Below are 23,299 nucleotides of genomic sequence, written 5' to 3' on the forward strand. Positions count from 1 at the left end.
TGACATGGGAAATGGACAGCTTTCTGTTTAGCCAAAAAATAAAAAAGAGTTGCAACCTTTATTTTGCTTACCCGTAACTCAGGCACAACTTGCTTTTCAAAGTTCACGCCTGTCAGACACTCAATCCTCCATTAGGGCAAGTGCGGGTGGCAGGGAGGGAGAGCGTTGGTGCAGAAATACGGGTGATTATTAATGGTCAGACTGGTTAACCTTTTCTAGCTGCCTCAGAGCTCAGAGCGGAGGATACGATAATGTGCACCAAGGTAGCTCTCTCTCGGTGAGTCAGACCACGAGTCCCTTAGCTACGTTGATTGAGTCCTATCGGTTTTGATTAACTATTTGTGTCACTCTCTGCTCACCGTTCCATGTCTATCTGCACTGCAGAGGAAGGTGTGCTTGTAGCAGGGGTAACCAGACTGCTTTCATCCAGGTAGCACAGGATAACGATAGTACTGTACACCTGCCAAGCTGCCCAAGTGCAAATCCACGGGGGGCCCTGGGTACGTACTCGGGTTGCTAGCCCGTGCTGAAGCTTGTGCCGCCGCATCTACATTACCCGCATTAGCTAGATTAAAGCTAGCCTGGGTATGGCTCCATGCTACAATCACATCTTCACCTGCAGTGTAGACACCCTAACGGTGCTGTGATCTGACCCAATCATAGGAATTGAGAGTGCCTCTCACTCCTCCTGCACCAAATCAGAATCTATGCATCTTACTGTGGAAAGGCTCCCACGCCTGCCACCAGGCACGCCGAGCCTCTACCAACCTTCTCTCAGAGTGAGACCAGCCCGTCTTTCAGAACAAGATAGGTCTCCTCCATCCGCAGAGCGTGGACTTTGTCACCTGGAGCGAGCCCGGCTCAACTCTTGGCTTACACGGCAGCTGTAAAACGGGGTCCCGAGGAGCTTCAACGATGGGCCAGTTAGAGCGATCCCTCAGGGCTGTGCTGTGCCCTTGTTTACTTGGCCACGCAGGGCAGTCTGAGGGAGCAAGGCTCACCCACCCGCCCCCCCTCTGGATCTTGCATCCAGCTCTGGTGCGGCACAGTCTTGGCTCGGGAGTTTGGTTTTAGGGCTGGAGCCTCTGCACTTCTGCTATTCCCAGCCCTGCACTTGGGGGCCAGGTGCCCGCCCCTCCATTCCCCAGGCAGAGGAACTGGGAAGGAAATAAGCCACAAAGCGTTCAGGTCTGCAGTCAATTACTCCCTTTGCCGCCAGGAGCAAGCAGGGCAGCAATTCATTTGTGGCTGGGTCCAGGGATGAGTCACCTCTCGGTCTGACCCATCGTGCTTGACAAACACAATTGATCTATCCTGCAGAGTGTCCCTGGGAAACAGGTGACAGCTCTATTCTACAGGAGGGGAGACCAAGTCTCGGTGTACACGGCCTTTCCTTAGCAGAGCAGATTAGCGTCAGCCAAGGCCGGCTCCAGGCACCAGCTGAGCAAGCAGGTGCTTGGGGCGGCCAAGGGGAAGGGGGCGGCACGCCGGGCTCTTCGGCGGCGTGTCCCTGTCTCTCTCGAAGGGAAGGACCTGCCACCAAATTGCCGCTGAAGAAGAAAGCAGCGCGATGGAGCTGCCACCGATCGCGGCTTTTTTTTTTCTTCCACTGCTTGGGGCAGCAAAAACCCTGGAGCCGGCCCTGGTGTCAGCACTGGGATTCAACTGGAGCGTCCTGACTCCCAGCCCCATACTCTGGCTGTCTTAGCCAAGGGGCAGACTGTAGATGCTTCAAAGCAGCTGATGTGGCTAGTTGGGCTTGTTTTCAAAGGTCTGAAGCTGTTTAGTACTTGAGGGGGTATCTGGTATTCAACGTCTCCTGCCTCATTATGTTAACAGCAGCAAAGGGGAGTGACCTTGTCGGCTCTCATAAGCTAAGCAAGTTTCAGCCTAGTGAATATTTGGATGGGAGACAGCCATGAACAAAAGCAAAGTCTGCGGAGCAGCACGCATGCCTCTTGCCCGCTAGACTGTAGCTGCTCTGAAAGGGACCGGGGTATATTTATTTCAATGCTTAATGTGAGATTCAAGTGGATTAAACCAATTAGATTCCTCCTGCTAGCTTTTACTTTGGTGGTGACGCGAGTCAAAGGGGTTGGTCTCCAGGATGGGTGGGCACTATTTGCAATTGTTCCACACAATTTTTCTCCAGCAACTTTATTATTGGTTGGTAAGTATTATGATTTGTATTGCAGCAGCACCTAGCAACTCCCATCAATTTCAGGAGAACCAGGATTTCACCCCGGATTCCGGCTGCCATTTTCAGAGGAGCCTATGGGAGTTTGGTGCCCAGCTTGCACTGAATTCCAATGAGGTTTGGGCACCTTTGAAAATGTCAGCCTCTGTATTCCCCCCCTCCCCCGTGTCAGTGTGGGAACAGCAAGAGCTATCATGCTGGACATCTGTCACCTGACATCTTCCTGCACGGTTCTCCCCATCGACTGAGGGTCAGCAGCTGTTTGAGGGAAATGGGGAACCCTGGACCCCTGATGAGGTTCAACAAGGACAAGTGCAGAGTGCTGCACTTAGGAAGGAAGAATCCCATGCACTGCTGCAGACTAGGGACTGAATGGCTAGGCAGCAGTTCTGCAGAAAAGGACCTAGAGGTTACAGTGGACGAGAAGCTGGATATGAGTCAGCAGTGTGCCCTTGTTGCCAAGAAGGCTAACGGCATTTTGGGCTGTATAAATAGAGGCATTGCCAGCAGATTGAGGGATGTGATCATTCCCCTCTATTCAGCATTGGTGAGGCCTCATCTGGAGTACTGTGTCCAGTTTGGGCCCCACACTACAAGAAGGATGTGGAAAAATTGGAAAGAGTCCAGCGGAGGGCAACAAAAATGATTAGGGGGCTGGAACACATGATTTATGAGGAGAGGCTGAGGGAACTGGGATTATTTAGTCTGCAGAAGAGAAGAATGAGGGGGGATTTGATAGCTGCTTTCAACTACCTGAAAGGGGGTTCCAAAGAGGATGGATGTAGACTGTTCTCAGTGGTGGCAGATGACAGAACAAGGAGTAATGGTCTCGAGTTGCAGCGGAGGAGGTTTAGGTTGGATATTAGGAAAAACTTTTTCACTAGGAGGGTGGTGAAGCACTGCAATGGTTTACCTAGGGAGGTGGTAGACTCTCCTTCCTTAGAGGTTTTTAAGGCCCGGCTTGACAAAGCACTGGCTGGGATGATTTAGTTGGGGATTGGTCCTGCTTTGAGCAGGGGGTTGGACTAGATGACCTCCTGAGGTCCCTTCCAACCCTGCTATTCTATGATTCTATGACTGTGACGCCGGTCAGGTGGGGGTGCTCATTTTTAAATATCTGTCTTTAAAATATAAATGCACTGGCAGTTCTCCACTCCTCGCGCACATAGATTCCCTTAACAACTCAGGATCTTAAACACTTTTTCTCTTAAGCTTTGTCGTTTGCCTTTAAGGCTCAGATGAGGCATAAGAGTTTGGACAGGAATAAGAAGGGGCTCTGGAAGCCAGCCAATATCAGTGCTAATGTTGGGCTACACATCACAGCTCTCTTGCTCTCTTCTCCACTCTCTGCTCTCCTCCCGCCCAGGGCAACTTCGGTTGCTCTTGGCTTCCACCATGGTATTACAAACGCTAATGAGGTTTGGAAAATAAAAAACCCACTGCAGTGTGGGAGAAACTAATAGAAAAGGTTTTGTCTTATCTCTCTTAGTCATTAGAAGGAGAGGAAAAACAGCCACGGGCAGTGGCAGACCTGTAATATCACCACACATTTCATATGCTGGCATGCTGACAAAGTCATTTCAACGCAGTTAATGGGCCGACTTTTCCTCAGACCAGTGCCCTCCTGATGCCAGGGAGGGCTGCTGCAGGGTGAGCTTCATGGCAGCAGTGCCCGTTAGGGCCTCTTATGCCAGCTGGGCATTCAGCAGCGCAAGCTTCCTCACAGCAGTGCCATGTCCTGTTTGTTTAGCTGTCGGCCTGTCTCCTAATAATCAGAATCAATGCAAACCACTTGCCCCCTGCAGTGCTCACTTCTACCCCTAGTTTGGGACCCAATGCTCGTTGCTGTGGGGTGTTTCCATTGGAAGGCCAAGCCCCTACATGTATCTGAAGACAGAAAGAGCCAAGAACGCAGAATCTCTCTGGGAGCCTCTTACATCTTGGTGTCAGCACAGAAAGCAGCACCTGTGAACTAGTGCTTGGAAAACCAGTGGTTAGGCAGCATGTCTACCCGGCTCTGTCAGGCAGCCAGACCATATGGTTAATTAGCTAAAATTTGTGACTGCTTCTGCGATGTTGCATTGCTGCGTGTGACGTTAATTATGGAAGCCATGAAATGCTGCACTCGCTGAGCTGATGCGGAGAGGCCGCACCTGCAGCACTGGGTGAAGTTAACAACTCTGCTCTCCAGCTAAGCGAGAGCTAAGGACCCCAGTTTTAGGGTCACGTGGGTGGATGCACATCGCCTCTGCCTTGGCTTTCATTGAGGGCAGCTCCTCTCTGCGCTGCTTGCCATCTGCAAGGGATCTGTCCATTTGCATCAATGGGCCAGGCTTCTTAATGACAAGCGACAATGCCATTTCTGCCTGCAGGTGTTCACTTGTTGTCTTCAGGTGATCAGGCATCTGGTATCCTGTGCAATCCCCCTGAAAGCAGAGGTGGGGGCAGGGAGGCGCCGTGGCCTGCTATTCTGTGCCATCCACCTCATCAAACAAGCTGTACTCCCAGCCACCAGCATGGGAAACGAAGTGACGAATATGCACTGAGCCTTCCTTCTCGAGGGATGCAGGCTGATGGGAGCCTCCGGCACCTGCTCCAGCCCTCAGACAGTCTAGAATTGTTGCTGGGCAAAGATGGCAGTCAGACTAGAATGTGGATATGAAATCAACAAGAAGAGAGGGGATCCCTGGATCAGTGCCAGGAGTCCGGACTTGTATTTCTGAGCAATGGGCTGTGTCACATTGGGCATTAACCTCCTAGTTTAGAGATGGGAGGTGTCTGAGGCACATCAAGGTTATACAATTTGCGGATGACGTCAAGCTGGGAGGGGTTGCTAGCACTTTGGAGGACAGGATTAGAATTCACAGCCACCTTAACAAGTTAGAGAATTGGTCTGAAATCAGTAAGATGCAATTCAGTAAAGACAAGTGCAAAGTACTACAGTTAAGAAGAAAAAAAGCAAATGTACAACTACAAAATGGGGAATAACTGGCTAGGCAGCAGTACTGCTGAAAAGGAGCTGGGCGTTACAGTGGATCACAAATTCAGTATGAGTCAGCAATGTGCTGCAGTTGCGGAAAAGGCTAATAGCCTCCTGGGGGGTATTACCAGGAGTGTCATGAGTAACACACAGGAAGTCATTGTCCCACTCTACTCAGCACTGGTGGGGCCTGAGCTGGAGTCCTGTGTCCAGTTCTGGGCACCACACTTTATGGAAGATGTGAATAAACTGGAGTGACTCCAGGGGAGAGCAATACAAGTGATAAACAGTTTAGACAACCTGACCTATGAGGAAAGGTTAAAAAAACCTGGGTATGTTTAGTTTTGAGAAATGAAAACTAAGGGGGGGCCTGAAAAGAGGCTTCTATATGTTAAAGACTGTTATAAAGAGGACAGTTATCAGTAGTTCTCCATGTCCACTGAAGGTAGGACAAGAAGTAATCAGCTTAATCTGAAGCCAGGGAGATTTAGGGTAGATATTGGGGGGGGGAGGGGAGCTTCTAACTATAAGGAGAGAGAAGCACTGGAATACGCTACAAAGGGAGGTTGCGGAATCCCCATCCTTGGAGGTTTTTAAGAACGGGTTAGAGGGATGGTCAGGGATGGTCTAGGTTTACTTGGTTCTGCCTCAGAGCAAGGGGCTGGACTAGATGACCTCTCCCTTCCAGCCCTATATTTCTACAGTTCTACCTACACCCCCCCGGGGCTTGGATGTGACAATAAGAAAGGGAGGACAATCAGCATGTTCTTTGTGACTACTACATCTTAGCCCTTGGTGGAGGGCCAGTCCAGTTAACTCATGAAGAATGCCACAGCACTTGGCTTGACATCTCCACTGTACAAGGGTTATTCTTTGGCCTCTGAAATGATAGTTTGGGATGGGGAAGGGAGTTCTATTCATCCATTCAATCTATTCAACCAAGACCCACACAGTCTGGAAGCAGGTACCGTTTGACCAGTGACAACGTCGTAGGGCTCAGAAATCTCTGCTCCAGTATCGACCTGCAGTCACACTGCCTGAAGCAATGATTCTCCGAAGCCGCGCAATGCCACACTAGGTTAAGCCCTTGGACGGGGGCTCTCTGAGAACCGGCTTGGTGCTCGTAAGAAGTAGCATTAATGATCGAGTGGGTGCGTGTCTTCTCTCGGAGTTATTATTGAACCAATGTTCATGGTGCTGGCAGGGGCACCGTTCTGTAGGAGATGGCGTCTTTTGTTTGACATACAAAACTGACTGCTTGTTGTCACTGTTGGTTCCACAACATGGTTTGCAGGGATACATGGTGTTAACCCCAGTATCCTGACCCAGTTCCATTTTTGGTGATCAAATCTTGCCTCCCTCCTCCTCCCCCCTGTATTTTCAGTTGAATATGGGATTCTTCTTCCCTTCTTGTCCTAGAGTGCTGTGTAACATCGCTGTGCCCTGTTGAACAATCTGCTGCACCCAACCCCACAGGCAGCTGAATTCCAGCACGTGGGTGAAGCAATCCCTCTGGATACATCTGGGTATCACTTTAAGGCTATAAAGCACTTGGGGATCCCTTGGGACAAAACGTGCTATATAAATCTAAGCCATTATTATTATAAACCCGATTTCTGCCACAGCTCTTAATAATATAAATGAACAATGCAATAATCTCAGGTATGAAGAGAATCATAGAAATTAGAGATGGGAAAGACCTAACAGGTCAGCTAGTCTAGCTCCAGCCAGAATCTGGAATTTTCCTGCTCAGAGAATGAAAGGGGGTGGGGGGAACCCTTCACGTACATTGGGAGCTAGTACAAGAGGAGCCAAAACTAAACAGCAGCGCTGTGCACACAAGTAAGAGCTGTCCCGCGGGGAAGGGACGAGGGAAATCGCCAAGTGTTTGAGAACGCAGCAAGGTGAACAAAAGCAAATCCACGAGCCACTGGCCTGCAATCCTATTCATCTAGGAGTCTGCTTCAGCATTTATCCAGGTTCCCTACTGCCTCAGCATGTGAATCCTGCACCTACAGTGCTAAAACGTGAACTTCCATTGCTTCGGCTAAGGGAGTAACTCCATTAGCTGGCAGCTGTAGTCAGCTCATATCTTCTGACGTGGGCTGACGACTAGAGGGAGACAAAGACCGGTGTGGTGCTGGGGTGGATTATACACTCATCAGCCCAGTGCCTAGACCCAAGGTCCTTCTCTGGTTTCACTTGCCCATCTCTATCTGGTTCATTCCCACTCATTTCACCCCATTTCCTGTTGGCACATGGACACTATTAGGCTACTCAAGACTCTGGGCAGGGGATAAATTATGTCCCCATCACTGCCAGTTAGGATACAGAAGCCCTCTTGTTTCAAGCAGCACATCATCCCGCACTGCTCTAGGAACGCTGACTGGCTGGGGAGAGGGACTGTCTCACAACGACGTGCTGGCCTTTCCCACAAAGTCAGGTGCAAAAATCCAAGAACAAGTGTGCAGAGAGACAGGTTCTGCTGGGAAAGTAACACAACGCTACTCAGGGGAGCAGCCCCATGTGCAATCGGAATCACATCATTCAAGGGGTGGGCGTCCCCTGACCAGCTCAGCGTTGTAAGAATCCCCCCCGTCCCATACAACCTGTGCCTCCTGTCTCACGAGCGCTCCTAAACTCATGCGCTGAGTGTGGAGGCATACACCCACCTTTGTATTGCACTAACTCCAGAGAAGACTGAGAATTCAGCTCCACCAGATGTACCATGACCTCGCTGTGCCCTCTCCACCCCAGCTGCTCAGCTTCCACAGAAGAGGCAATTCCAGTCTAGGCTCCTATTCTGACCACACTCCATCCCTTTCCCTGTTCTCAGCCCACACGCAGATGAGGTCATTCATCCTCCACACCTGCTCTGGGCCCGGCTTTCAAGTGCCTCACCGCTCTGAGGGGATAATTCTGCTCCCCCTTGCCCCGCTATCGGATCGGTTGTCAGGCTGCACAGAGCGGGTAATTCCACTCTGGGCCTTTGCTGTATCCTCCCCAAGCCTTTACTTACACACACACACACACACACACACACACACACACACACACACACACACACACACACACACTCTCTCTCTCTCCTCTCCCCCCACAGAATGGACAATCTGCTCCTGTTCTGAACCTCACCCACCCCCAATACTCAGTTCCCGCAAATGGAGCAAATCCATCTCATGTATTCGCTCCGACTCCCGCCCCCTTTCCCCAGCAAAGAGGGAGGAGTCCATCCAGTCCAACTCCCCGATGCTCAGACCATGAACCCAGTCAGGGCAATTCCATCCTGAGCCCCACCTCCCCTTCCCTCTTGATGCTCGGCCTGCGTTGAGTGCGGACTGTTCCCTGCCTCCCCTCCTGGCCACCCATTGCATGGAGCGAGGAAGGATGCCGTTCTCCCCTCCTTTCTGTGGGGGTTTCCCCTTCCTTGGCGGATTGGTGTTCTGCCCAATTAGTGCCGCCGGGTGACAGGCTCTGTTTGTGCTGGGTGATTATCTGTGGAAATGCAAATCCGAGCTTCCTTCGCCGCAGCAGCTAACGAGATAATGAATATTTTCATCAGCTGCAGAGAATACAAACATCTGCACAGACATGCTATCGGGGTGGGGATGGAGGAGGGAAGCCACTTATCAGTGGCTTTGGGGGGAAAAGTATATGCTTCTCTGCTTTATGGAAGGGAAATTCTCCTAAGCACAAGCCTGATCCAAAGTCCACTGAAGTCAATGCATGTCTTTCCATTGGCCGCAAAGGACTGGGAATCAGCACGCCTGAGCAGCAGTGCGATCGCACCTCTGGGCTGCGCTGCAGGACTGTTGCTCTGAGAAGGGTATCCCATGAGTGAGGGCAGAACTGCTCCTCAGGACAGGAAACCCCAGGACTGGCTCCAGATTTTGCTGTCTGGTGGTGAGTGTCACTGAGTCACCCGTCAGGAGAAGCTCAAAGTTCACTTTCTTCCCTGTGCATATGGTAGCTGGGGCCAGGGCTAGGGTCACAACTAACCTGGTATTTCTGTCTATCCGGCTGCTTATTATGGCCCCCGTCACCTGAGTATCTGAGCCCCTGGTTTCATCATCACGGACCCACCACGCACAGACTGGAACGTTCATGGATCTTGGAATCCCATTGCAACGCAGGCGATATTTGCTGAGGTCGTGCTGTTCTGTGAGCAGCATGGAATTCGTAATCCTTGCCTCTGGTCCCTGGGTGCTCTGACAGTACAAAGGAGTGCTGCACCAGGGTGACGTTTTGATGCAGCACCATCACATCATGATGCAATGGCCCAGCACGGTGACATAAATGTGACAGGATCACATCAGACAAGTTTGTCCAGTGGGGACAGACTAAGGAGGTGGTTCCCTCGGGGTCAGGATAAAACCATTGGTCACTGAAGGCGGCTCTGTGTTTCTTATTCTCCTTGTCCATGGCACCTGGGCTTGGCACGGAGGAGGACAATTTCAAGATGCAAAGTGTGAGCGGGGCGGGAAGTCAGCAGGGCCCTGAGATGGATGTGGAACCATATCCTCAGATTTCTCCATTGCTCTTGTATTTTATTGTATTCACAGTTCTCACGCTGCTGACGGGCACCTCCGGTCCAAGTTGCAAAGGACAGGTTCTCTACATAGACACTCCTTGAGTGTCTTAAAGGCCTTGTCACAGTTTGTCATCCACCGTATTTACCTGGGGTGGCCCTCTTTTCTGAGGCCTGTTCAGGGTGCTGCAATGGTGGAGAACAAAATGTTGATAGTACCTGGCTAATCACAGGCATCGTCGCACTTGTTTTTGTTCACTGAAGGGACAGGGCAGTTCATTAAAGTGTGGACTTTGTCCATCAAGAGTCACAGCTGGCCACCTCCTATTGGGTTCCCTAGGTACGTAACTCCATGAGTCCTAATCTTGCATGTTGCCAGATTGGTTACCAAGCCTGCATCCGTGAGGGATTGAAGTACTGCCGTTACCTGTTTCAGGTGGTCCCTGCAATTCTGGCTCTAGGTGACAATGGTGTCCAGATAGGCAGCATCATAATGTCCGTGGAGTTGCAAGATTTCAGCCATCAACCTCTGGAAGGTGGCAGCTGCACTGCAGAGTCCAAATGCCATGGTACGGAACTGGTACAATCCATAGGGGGTGTAGAAAGCTAACTTGTCCCTGGAGTCAGGTGTAAGGGGGACCTATCAGTACTCTTTGGTAAGGTCAATTGTAGATATATAATTGGTTGCTCCTAATCATTCTAGTAAACCATCTACCCTTAGCATGGGGCAGACCTCTAATTTGGATAGTGCATTGACTTTGCAGAAGTCTATATGGCAGCATAGTGGCCCATCTGACTTAGGGACCCAGGTGAGGGGGCTTCTCCACTCATTGTAGGACACCTCTACCACTTCTACATCTAACATTGCTTGAAGCACCTGATGGATTACAACCCCACATTTTCCGGGGGAGGGCTTTCCTTCACTTTTTGTCCTGCTGCTGTTTCAATATAATGAGAGATTAAGTGGTTTGTCTTCCATACAAGAGCTTAAAAGGTGAAAAGCTCATGGATGACTGAGGGACATCCTGGATGGTCAATAACGGGGTGGGTATAGTTGGTCCCAATATTTGGGGTCTGCGATCACAAACGTCCTCAACATTTAACGTTTTATGAAAACGGTTTAGTAGGCCAGCTGTTTGCTGATGGTAGACTGATGGTCGCAGAATCTTTACTTTCAATAGATTGCACAGTTCCTTTATCAACCAGGATGTGAAATTTGAGCCTTGGTCTTTCAGAATTTGTTTAGGAAGTCCCACTCAAGAAAATAGTTTCCCTAACTCAGTTGCTATGGTGGCTGCATTAGTCAATCTGAGTGGAATGGCCTTGGGGTATCTCATGCCATAATCCAGGATGATGAAGATGTGCCAGAAGTCGGCAACACTCTAATCCAGGGGTCACATCCAGTCTATTCCTATCATTTCATATGGTACATCCACAAGAGGAAGTGGAAGGAGAGGTGCCTTGGGGATGCCCTGTGGCCTGCCAACTGACGTTCTGGGCAGGATCCATAATAGTCACTGACCTCTCCCCCCACCCGCCCCGAGTCTCAGTTCATGGCCTAACGTCCAAACTGCTATTTTTAGTGCACTAGTTCAAGAGGAGCTAGCACGAGTCTCTCTACCTGAGCTGGGAGGCTCACTCCCAGCTGCAGTGTAGACGTACCTGAGACGGATTACTTAGCTCTCTTTGTTGCTCCTTGTGGGAACTGGCGCATTTCATGGAATCTGCATCAATATTCACCCCCTGCTGTCAAGTCATTTTCCAGAATCTAAGCTCCCATTTGAAAAATTAAGTTGCCAGTCTGCATGGTTGCGAAGAAAGCTTTCAAAACATGACCAGAGGGTAACCCAGCATGGGCCGTCCTCGCCTCAGAATAAAGGCGGTTTGATTTTTCCTGAGTTTGCCAATAGATTTCAATTAACACTTTTTAAAACACCCAATTAGCACCACCATAGGGGGGACATGACAGGCCCGCCAAGTTTAACCAGGACTAGCTAACTGTTTTTTTTTAAGGTGTTAAACCCTGACTACACTAGGTGCTAAGTGGTGTTTAAAAACATGTTAATTAAAATGTCAGGTATGATTTTTTTAAGCACCTCTTTTTTCTAGAGCCACTGGTGTTGTCTTCTGGATTACACGATACTAGATTTAAAAAACAAAGTCTAGTGTAGACACATCTTTGTGTCTGGAGACAGCCTGGAATAATAGCTCTGAGAGGTGTGATCTGTTCCCATTCTTCTCTACTGGGTGTTAATTTTGAAAAACTGAGGGGCAGTACGCGATAAAATGAGTGTAATATTAAACTGAACGATAGGGGGTGCTGTGCTGACAGCGTTTTTCATTTTCCTATTTAATGCCACAAAACCTCCAATACTTAACCTGCTCAAAGCAGATGTGGGATTTCCTTTTTGATGCATAAGTTCAGCTCGCTGCCAGCTTCATATTGCCTTGTCTCTAGCCCACTGCGGCAACTGACTCTGCAAAAGGCTTGAGGGAGGCCTGGAGAATCACGTCCCCTTGAAACTGCAGTGACGCCCCTGGTGCTTGAGGATGAAGGCGAAGAGGCTCTGGGATGCAGTTCCCTGCCCTTTCCACTGAAGGTTGGGGAGGGGAGGGAATTTGGCAGTGCAGGGGGACATGGAGAGGAAGGACCTTGTTCAGCTCTGGCCAATGGTTAGCGTAGATTGAAATATGAAGGGGGGTGGGCGAGAGGAGGGCCTTCTCGGCTGTAGTGGTGTAACAAGGTGGCCCTAATTAAAAGCCAGCCTAAAAGTGAAGCATCCCAGACAGCACAGCTAAGCTAAGCAGAGTTTGTCAGAGTGAGACCTAAAGTGCATCCTGGTTCTTTCCTTCTGTCAGAACTAGCCCTCTCCCCGCCCAACGCCTGAGCGCCAAGGACTGAACAGCCTCCCGTGCTCATCCGCTTTGCTCACCCCATATTGAACGTAGCAGTCCCTGCAAGGCACCCAGGAGCTACGCAGCGAACCTTCTGTTTCAGCCCACATGGCCGCGGTCTGTTCTCACAAACCGGAGACTCCACTGAAGCCAGCGGGGTGGCAGGTGTGTCAATTTAAGGGGCCTCCATTGGCTTCAGCAGCATTAGGTTAATAAGAGTAAACAAAGCGCCTGCACACCAGACTCTCCTGGAGCAGGTCAGGAAGGAACTCCCCCTCTTCCTCTTTCCCACGTGTATAACATTGCAGAATAATAATACCACCCAGCACTTACAGAGCACTTTTCAAAGCACTTTCCAAAGGCACGCAGTCCCATTATTCCCATTTTACAGATAGGGAAACTGGGGCACCAGGAGGTGATATGACTTGCCCCAGGTTACCAAGCAGGATACTCGCTGTCTTATGGAGCAGTCCCAGTGCTGGCCAACCACTGTACAATCAGATACTAGCCCCGCCCTGCTGGGATGCTAAGTTAGATGGACCATAGAGCTGACTGCTGACAAATGTCCTGGCTGATCAGAGACGGGGTTTACTGTGACATTTTGTTCCCCTGTATTACGCCTGGATTTGTGGCAGGGGGACTTAGACCTTGGGAGCTCATTGGCAGGTGACATTGGCGTGATTATCACCTCTCCTCTAGGCATCAGGACAGGGCACTTACAAATGGAGATCCTAATCGCAGGAGGGTTCTGTTTAAAAAAAACGGTGGGTTTTGCAGCACAAGGCTGCATAGAGCATGGGATTCAACATCTGGCTTCTCTGATGACAGCCCAATTGCGCTAAATTGCTAAAGACTCATTTACCACGTCAGCCAGCACACTTTGGTCCAGTTCTTAGATGCTGTGCCAGTGGCATCAGGCTGGGCTGGAAAACTGTCACCAATACGTCTGCGGTTTCAGAGTCGTGAACAGTAATAGAATAGTAATCACAGCAACAAATAATAAAGGCAATGAAATGGAAGCCAGCCACCGGAAAGGAGCTCTATCCATTATCCAAACCTGAAGGGTAATAGGTAAACAAGCCATCTGGGGTACAGGGAGGTGCAGACCTTTCCAGCACTGGAATAATAAACAGCCCAATTATAACCGCCACACTCAGGTGTTTCAAAGAGAAGATGGGGGAAAGGATCAATGGAATTAATTCAGTATAGTTACAGACTACATTTATTATGCTACGGGGGCTGAGGAAGTGCTCACTGAAGAGCTACCATGTGAACCAGGCCCGAGCATCACAGTTCAGTCACTGCGAGGCACCTGGGAATGGGGTGGTCTGGCCATGCCAGCCATGTTGCGTTGGGTGTGCAACTGCCCTGCATTCATAAACAGCGCCCCCTATTGGATCCTGGGGCTCGGCACCTATGTGGCATCTTAGCCTTGCTCCACCCCCCATACTCACTTGCATAGGAGCTACAGGCAACCTGACCCACAGATTCACCCGCGTCAGACATCCACACACAACAAGATCCAGTGGAAAGGCACCTGAGCTGGGCTTGGGAGATCTGGGTTCTACCCCTGACTCTGCTACTGACCTGCTGTGTCACCTTGGGCAAGTCACCTCCTACCAATTTCCCCTTCCACTGCCTATCTAGCTAGGCTGTGGGCTGTGTGGAGCAGAGACGGTCTCTGACAATGGGTATGTGGAACACTGAGCACAATGGGGCCGTGATCTTGGCTGGGCCAGCAGGTGTAATAATAGCGATGGGTTCTGACAGTGCACCAGGAAATAGAGATGCCAGTTTGGTGGGTTAGGAGGGCTCCCAGCATGCTCTCACCCACAGCAACCAGCTCTCTTGAAAATCACACCTGCACGTGCGATGGCCACCAACTCAGCCAACATACTCGGGACAGAGCTGGGGACAGGCAGAGCTAGGAGCATGAGCTGCTAAAGCTCCCTCGCTGGAGGCTGTAACAAACTGCTATCCTCTGTGGATTGGCGCAGAGGGGGACCTGTAACACACACTCACCAGTGGGCTAGTGTACATCCCCTGGCAGAGTCCCGAAGGCCTGTAGCAATGCACATCTACCCTATCCAGGGGCAGGAGTGAGTTTTGCAGCCCGCTTGGAGGGGGAGCCTGGAAGTTGGGTAGGAGAGATTGTTGGCATGTAGCTGTCGGCTGAGGCTGGGAGGTGCAGGGGGTATTTCCAAGGAGTCCCCGAGCAGAACTTTGCAATGACTGACAGCAAGGCAAAGAAGCCACCCAGACCTTACGCCGGATCCAGGGCAAACTGGGAGAAGACTTTCAGTGAGCTCTCTAGCTCAGCCAGACTTATTCAGAGAACCTGCCGACTCATTCCCTTTGCAGGGTGTCTCAGCGTGTTAATTAATAAGACCTCGGACATGACCGAAATCTTCAAGGTGTTTCCACATCCAGCCTGTCTGAATAGATCCCAGAGAGAGCAAATAGTTTGTGGAGCTTTGGGCAGCCCTGGGAACTGGACCTTCAGTGAGCCGAGCTCCATTATTGCCAGGAGCTCCTTCGGCAGCTATCCTGGACTTCAAGAAATAAAGGTTCCCTACTTCCAGCACTCCCCTTCGTTGAAATCCCCCCCATCCATACTGCAGCAGTCACAGCGAGACAAGGGTTTTTGGGGGGAGAGGAACTGCTGTCTGAGCACTCTGACATGTGGTGCCTAAGCGCTCTGTCTGGGGTTTGCTCGGTGCACGCGTGTGTGCTGCAGGGGGAGGAGGAGGAGGGAGGGAAGCGGTGATGGGGGAGCACAGGCAGGCACTTCAGGCAGGCTCCAGCGGAGCTGTCAACGGAGCCCCACAATCATGGCGGAGTTTTATTACGGAACGAGAGGCGGCGAGGGGAAGGAGTGACAGATTTAAAATTAACTTGCCAAACTCCCCATCAATATTATGACAATTCCCCACATCGGTTCAGTGACCCGGCGCGCTGCCTGACAATATTAACATAACTTTGTGGAAACAAAACCCTTCGCGGGGCCCTCTGCTTTGGCGGTGGCAATTCTTCGCTGAACACGGAAGCCCCTCACTCTCGCCGTGCTCTTTGATCAGCGTTCCCCGCACGGGGCCCCGCCGCGAGGCTGCGCCCTCAGGCAGAAACACTGTCCTGGTGAGACTACGTCAGGGCGGGAGGAGCCAGCCTCCGCTTCCCTGCTCCTGGGGGACTCTGGTGCCCAAGGCTAACAGGCAGGTGAGGCAGAACCGTTCCCACTTCTCCCTGAGCAAGCGCGCTAAGATTTTTGCCCCATCCCCCCACTCTCCGTGGCCCAGCCCTGTTTCTCTTCCTGTTGGCTGTGGTGTCCAAGCACCTCCCAATCACGAGTGGATTTTATCCTCAACGGCCCATGATGCAGGGAGCTACAATCCCCACGTGGCAGCTGGGGAACTGAGGCGAGATTAAGAGACTGGCCCACAGTCACCCAGGGAGCCTGCCGTGGAGCAGGGAACAGAACCCAGGACTCCAAGTCCCCATCCAGTGCCTGAGGGCTTGTCTACACTTAACATGCGCAGTGCTTCCGTGTAGACACCATTTCCCGTCAGCAGAGTAATCCACCGACTCGAGAGGCCGTAGCCAGGCTGACGAAAGAATACTTCCATTGATTTAGCGTTGCCCACAAGGGACTTGGGTTGGCTTAACAATGCTACTCAGGAGCGTGGATTTTTCACACCCCTGACTGACTTAGTTAAACCGGCCTAATTTTCTAATGTAGACCAGGCCTTAGCCACTAGACTGTGTTTTGTACTCTAGGCAGGGAACGCCAGCAGAGGTTGGAGCAAGTCTATCCATGCCCCGTCACTGAACATCTAAGCACGGTGGGCCTGGTTCCCCACTGCCTTGCACTAGTGGAGTGACCAGCACCAGTGCAAAGGAAGGGGCAAAGGGTGCTATTCTGATCTGGCGGCGTGTGTGACTGACTCCCGGGGGCACAAGGGCAGCATGGCCTCTGCGAGCATGAGCTTTCTAAAGAGGAACCGGGAGACACACTCAACTCTCCGGCGTGGAAACTCGGTGTTACTGGCAGGTCACCGGGAAGCAGAGGCTGAGACGGTGTCTTAACAAGAAATGAGAGGTGCTGGGTACAGGAGTTCCCAAGGGCAGGACTGGCATCCACCAGGGGATACAGCAAAAGTCCTAACGCCTCCTGTTGTGGGAGGAGTGCAGTGACCAAGCACTACATTCCTATGTGTGCGCGTGCACACACACACACACACACACACCACGCATGCCTTGGTGCCATTATGTCATAAACACAGCCATGTGCTAATTTACATGTATCACAGCGGTATTCTGATCACTGCCTCATCTCGCCAAGGACTCATCACAACAACCTGAGCTGCTTCAACCAGGTTTTTTTTTTGCACTCACATCCATCAAATGGCCACGGAAACGTTTCTTTCTCCCCACCCTCACAATATGTCACTTCCTCCCCTAAACTGCATTGGCTACATCTCCCATCCCCACCACCCAAAGAATCGGCAACTGCCTGAGTTCACTGCCGCCAAAGACAGGAGATCAAGCGAGCTAGGGGCCCACCCCGGAGCTGAGGGAGGAGGAAAAAAAAGACACAGCAGAAGATAAGGGAAAGGGAAAGATCACATTTAGGGTCAACCAACTTGGGCAGGGTCTTTCCAATCCACTCCCCAGGAAGCACTTTTCCTATGTGACAGTTACATGTTGGGCTGACATCTCATTCTCCACCTATCAACAATATAGCAAGCCAAGCTCCCTCCATGAGCAGTAATTTGGGATTTCTGTATACCAATTGCATAAAAGCAACAATTTGAAAGGCCAAACAACCCGTAAACAAAAATCTTTGTTCACTTGGAGCAAAGAGATGGCGTAAAACACAGACGGGACTGGCAAACAAGCCATTTGGAAGATAATCCCCCTGCAATTTGGGGACTACAATAGCTTTTGGCTGTGCCCCATTGCGATACAAGGCAGGGGGAACATTGTTAATCTAGCCTTTCGTGAGCTGGATTTGTTGCTAAGCCTCCCACCCAAATCGAGAGGTGTGTGTGGAATAGAGAGATATTTTTCTTGAATTAGGCTTATTTGTGAATATTCCACAAATGTAACATTTTTTGGGGGGGGTGGGGGGGGAGAAGCGTGGTTTTGAATGTGTTGCTCACAATCTCTTGGGGGAACTTCAAAGAGGGGAGCAAAGCGGATTGCTGGAGTGTGATTAAAGAGCCTTCATCTGCCATCCCGGCATTCAGCCAAAGGGAAAGAAAGGAGGTAGCGAAACACATTGTAAGAGGGTCACTTTAGGGCACTTCCCTCGCTCTTTCAAACGCGCACCGCCAGGCTCGGCATGCCTCCCTGCACTCCGTGTTCGTTACTTTGAACGAAGGGCACAAAACTGGAAATCAGGAGCCCAGCAGGTGTCAGGAGAGAAGTGAGAGGCAACAGGCAGGTGGAGCAACTTTGTAACAGCTCAGCCACTGGACAGGGCTCCCTGCCCTTCCCACCCCTGAGCTGTAGAGCTCTTTGGAAAATTAATTTTTTTCCTCCCATGTTAAAAAAAAGGTGTTTTGGATTTTGGGCTTTCACTTGAAAATGCCCAGGTTTTGTCAAAACCTGAAATATTTTCATCCAAAATACAGTAAAAGGGGTGTTATCTGGCCCTGGACCAAGCTCTATAAACTGGCATTTCTGATCTTCATTGAAAGTCCAGTTTACAGTCTGGTTGGCAAGGGGCCGGCAGGCTCCCTACCTGGCTCTGCGTGACTCCCCGCAAGCGGCAACATGTCCCTGCTGCTCCTAGACAGAGGCATGGCTAGGCAACTCTGCACGCTGCCCCTGCCCCACCCCGTCCCAAGCATGGCTCCGCAGCTCACTTTGGCCAGGAACTGTGGCCAATAGGAGCTGCGGGGGCAGCGCCTGCAGGCAGAGACAGGATGCAGATCCTCCTGGCCACGCCTCCGCCTAGGAGCAGCAGGGACATTTCGCCGCTTGCGGGGAGCTGCCTGAGGTGAGCACCGCCCGGATCCAGCACCCTGAAACCCCTCCCATGCCCCAACCCCGAGCCCTGAGCCCCCTCCCACACCCAAACTCCCTCCCAGACCCCGCACTCCCTCCTGTACCCCAATCCCCAGCCCTGAGCCCCCTCCCGCACCCAAACTCTCTCCCTCTTAGTTAACTGGAATTTGACTTACTGGCACCTCCCATTCCCCCAACATGCCAGATAACAAAGCTTTTACTGTATTTTTTCCCCACAAAAGCCGTCATTGTTGACCAAACACAGTCATCAAGTTTTCAGTCCCCAAACCTCAAGCAGCTCTACTCATAAGCTCTTTGGGGCAGGAACCTCATCTTCTACCTTGTCTGTTAAGTGCTGTGCACACCCACAGGGCTATGCAATAACACACAGTAATAATTAATGAATGATAGCCCAGCTGTGCAATGGAATGAGCTATGTGCAGAGCTGTTAGCTGGGTCTCTCCACTGTCCATGAACTAGAAGGTGACGTTCAAGGATGTTGAGACGGGGACAGATGCTCATCACCATGGCCCACGCAGTGAGGGTGCTGTAATAATTCCTGCGGGGTAAGATATGCCTGCTGCTCCTCAGAGTTGAATGACGTGAGCTGCTCAGTCTATGCACATGCGTTCGCTTACCCATCGCTGATGTATATGAACAGGAAGTATCCTCAGCGGCTAGGTGAACGGGGAAGCAGAAGCGCAGGCAAGAGAGCTTGGAACACAGTGATACTAAGGGACAGGGCGAAGATCTCAGGAATAATCTGATTCACCTGCTCCAGCCGGGGGTGTAATCCTACCAAATCCTTTACCTGATCTAGTTCTGAAGGTGGCCACATTCTGTCCCAGTCCTTCAGCGCCATATGAGGAGGCTGCCCATACTCCAGCACAGTCCCTCATCTCATGCTGCGCGTTGGATGGAAAGGCGTATCCAGCAACCTGCTGCCGAGGACTGGGTGGCAGTGGGACACTCCAACACTGAAGGGTGACACATCTAGCGGCCTGGCTCTTACCACCAGACCCTGGAACTGGGACTGACGGGGACATCCAGGCTAAGACGTGACGGACAACGCTTCTAGCTGCACAACGGCTTCCCCCCACACTGGGCTGCCATGCTAGGTGGATGGAGACTATACTCTTTATTAAGGACACTGCAGATATGACAACATGGGAAATGCGCAGCATTTAAAGGACTGTCACCTCTGCATAACTAAGAGATCCCAGCCGCGATAAATGCCTTTAAAACTCAGCCCTTTGTTCTGATAGCAGGTTCTTGCTCCTACTTTGCCGAAACAGGCTTTTAATCCCTGGTATTAGGGAGTTTCCTGCTATGTTTCAAATGCACCAAATTAAGGGCTTCTTGAACAGCTGGCGTCTTAATGCTCAGAGAGGTTCTTGAATATATATGAAAATCAGAGGCAAATTACATCTTTTAGTTAATAATTTCTTCTCCATTAACCTCCTTTCCGGCCCTTGTTAGAGGATGATGTAATGATGTTTCTACACCATAACCCTCCACAGAGAGCAGACAGAGGGACTCCAGGGGAGGGGGCTGAACATATTTGTGTGTGGGCGGGCGGAGTGTCTCATTTTTAGCCAATATTCTCAGAACAAACAGTCTAATTTGAAATAGGCAGCAAAGCCAGCGCCGGCCTCCCCACCCCGGGGAACAATCTCTAAAGCCCAAGACATTGGTATCCTGGGCACTGACAAGGCTGCATATTATACCGAGTCACGTATATTAGATAATAGTATAGACGTGAGCAGGAAAGAGCATAGCAGGACTCCCACCCACCTTTCCCCAGGCATTCACCCCTTGCGGGTACTACCTCTCTTTTCCATTCTCAGTGGATACTGCAATCCCTCCTCTTCTATTTAGCCACCACGCCTGCCGGCTCTTCCGCCCCTCCGGTGTTGCTTTCACCCCAGAGCCGTTCTGTCCCTGTCCTATACAGCAGCTGGGCTCAGGGCCAGATCCTCCGCCGGTCTAACGGTCATAGCTTTGCTGGTTTCAATGAAGCCATGCTGATTTTCACCAACTGAGGATCTGGCACCTTGCCTGCAAAGCACATGGGCAATTTTTGTCCGGATTTGGATATAGTCTCATCCCCCGCGTTATGTCCCAGGCAGATTGTGGTAGGAGCTATCCCGGTGATGGCAGTGGTGCTGGAAACCCACAACTCACATGCCCAGGATGCAGACAGAGTTTAAGGCCACCTAGTCTGACCTCCTGTCTATAACCCAATAGCTCGGGTCAGACTGACGCATTTCGCTGCTCAGGAGACTGAACCGGTGTGTGCCACAGGCAGAGAACAGGAGTGAGCCAGGTGTCCCCAGGACCCCGGGCCTCTGCAACGGAAGGGAAATTAGCTCAAAGAGACATGAACTTGTGTGAGGTCTCATGGAGCTCAGGGTGCTAAAACTAGATGGGAGCCTGTGGCAGCGGCGAGGCGGCAGTGCAAGGGCTAGGACGACCCTGTGTATAGACCTATACACAGGGTGTCTAGCCCTTCCTGCCGCTCGCGTTGCCACAGTTACCATCTGGTTTTAGCACCTGAGCTCCATGAGACCTAGCACAAGTTATGTCTCCTTGAGCTGGGAATTACAACCCCGCCTGGAAGGGCAGACATACCTTAAGGAAGAAGCTTTCCTGTGCCACCTCAGAGCACTGGCCCTCCCTGTCCGTGCTCCTATCTCCATCTGTGGCCAAGCCTGATGCTTCAAAAGCCAACGCCCTCCCACCCAGCATACACCTTTCCTGACCCCTGCAAGCAACTCTCCGAAGGCCTGACGCGTGAGATTTGATTGCAGTCACAGTCTGCGAGTGTTACAAAGGGGAGCATGCAGAGTTCTGAGCAGGTTTCACATCAGATGGGGAAAGCGTGTTTATGGTCTCACCTCCCACTGGCATCCCTCCTTCGCCTGGGAACCTCCAGCTGAATCTTGGCCCAGTAGCTAGAGCTCCCGGAACCAGCTGAGGTATTTCAGCCCCTCCACTGGTCGGTGGCTTTTTGGACTCTGACACCTGGAACGTTTGGGAGGCAGGTGTGATGCACTGGGGGGAGGGGACAGGTGGAAAAGGGCAGTTCTCAGATGACTGGGAGAACTTCAGCTGCATCACACCAAATCCTGGGATGTCTCAGCAGGTGCAAGCAAAGAAACCACACTCCTTGGAGTCCAGTGAATGTGGCACCATTCTGGATTGAGGTGGAAGGCACCTGCTGATGAAGACTGAGTGGAGAAGGGGGGGGATTTCCCCCAGGGGCGTCCCTCACCATGCAACGGTACGAAGGGAAAAATCCCCAATGGTGTCGGCGCTAAATGGGGGTGCTTACGAGAGCGCAGTGGGAAAATCCAGCCATAAATGGAAAATATTACATAGGCAAAACTGTCGTGGTGGGGGTGGGGCTTCCCCCTTGCCATCCCAGAGGGCCTGACACACCCAGAACAGCATCGGGCACCCTCTTTGGCTGAGAGATCAGCTCACAGTACAGCAGGCAATGGCCTTATGATTTGATTTGGGCGGGACTACCAGCCTGCGGGAGAAGAGAACCGAATGGGGTCTCCCCGTCCAGCCCTGGGTTGGGCCTGATGCTGAATCAGCACTGGAACAGGAAGAGTCTCTTAGCACAAAGCCCCGAGGCTGGGTGGTCCCTTGCAGTGCTTGAGCCCAAAGCCAGCTGGCCACCGAAGCCAGGAATGAAGCGAAGTGTCTCCCAACTCAAATGGAGTTATAAAATCTTGCTGGCTTTATGGCTGGTATTTAGCCTGGAAGATGGTTTCGCGCCTGCTTTTTAATCCCCACACCAAGTGGAAGCACCTGGCAGGGTCAGATAAAGGAGGCCCCGGGGCTGTCTAGGCCCAGTATAGACCGAGTGGCTCAAACAGAATGGGAGACAAGCTGGATTGGGGGGGAGGGAGGCAGCGCTCTCCTTAAGGATTCATGTTTGTTGTTATTTCTTTTTTTTTTAAAAGCGTCTTTCGTCTGAGAGCCAGAATCCATCCTGGCTGCGGTAGCGGCGAAGGAAGAAACCCGTCTGCCTCGGAGTCCCTGAGCCCTGCGTTTCCTTTCAGGCAGCAATAAACAGCCCCCTCAATCAGGCTGCTGTCTGGGCAAGGGGAAGGCTGCCTTTAAACAAATCCCCCAGCCCTAGCGCAGTGCAAGGAAAGGGCACTCTATTACAGGAGCGGGAGAGGAAATTAAAGCCCCAGCAAGAGGCGGCTTGGAGCCCAGAGGACGGCAGCACAGGCGGGAGCTGGTTATGACGCAGGGAGGGCTTATGTGAGATTGCAGCCGTCACGCAAGGGGCTCTTTAGGCTGGCAGGTTTCATGAAACTCCCAGTCCTGCTCGGCCATCAGGAAACAAAGTGCACAGCAAAGATTTCCAATCTGCGTCCTGTCTCTGTTCAAAAGGCCCCACCAAGGATCGCCACAAGGGGAGGGGAACTGAAGGAACATGTGCTAGGAAAACTGCCTTCGCGCACGGTCAGGTCTCACTTCCGGCAAAGGCTGCTGCTCTGCAGACGCCAAAGCACGTGCCGCTGAGAACCCCCGAGGGCTCGGTTTGCCAGTGCTTTCTGAGTGCAGAAAGGAGCAGAGCAGCTCCATGTGGGTCGTACTGGTTCTACAGTCCCCCTCGTCATAGCAAAAGGCCAGAATTCAGCACGGATACATCACTGGGGAGATTTTA

General features: G+C 51.5%; 1 protein-coding gene across 4 annotated transcripts in view; it reads right to left on the reverse strand.

Annotated features, from left to right (window-relative positions):
- The window catches only part of ASTN2 (astrotactin 2), a 631,841-nt gene that overhangs the window by 240,340 nt on the left and 368,202 nt on the right, over nucleotides 1–23,299 (reverse strand). The window lies entirely within an intron of this gene.

The sequence above is a fragment of the Chrysemys picta genome, chromosome 18, assembly GCF_011386835.1.
Source record: "Chrysemys picta bellii isolate R12L10 chromosome 18, ASM1138683v2, whole genome shotgun sequence".
NCBI classification, from domain to species: Eukaryota; Metazoa; Chordata; order Testudines; family Emydidae; genus Chrysemys; species Chrysemys picta.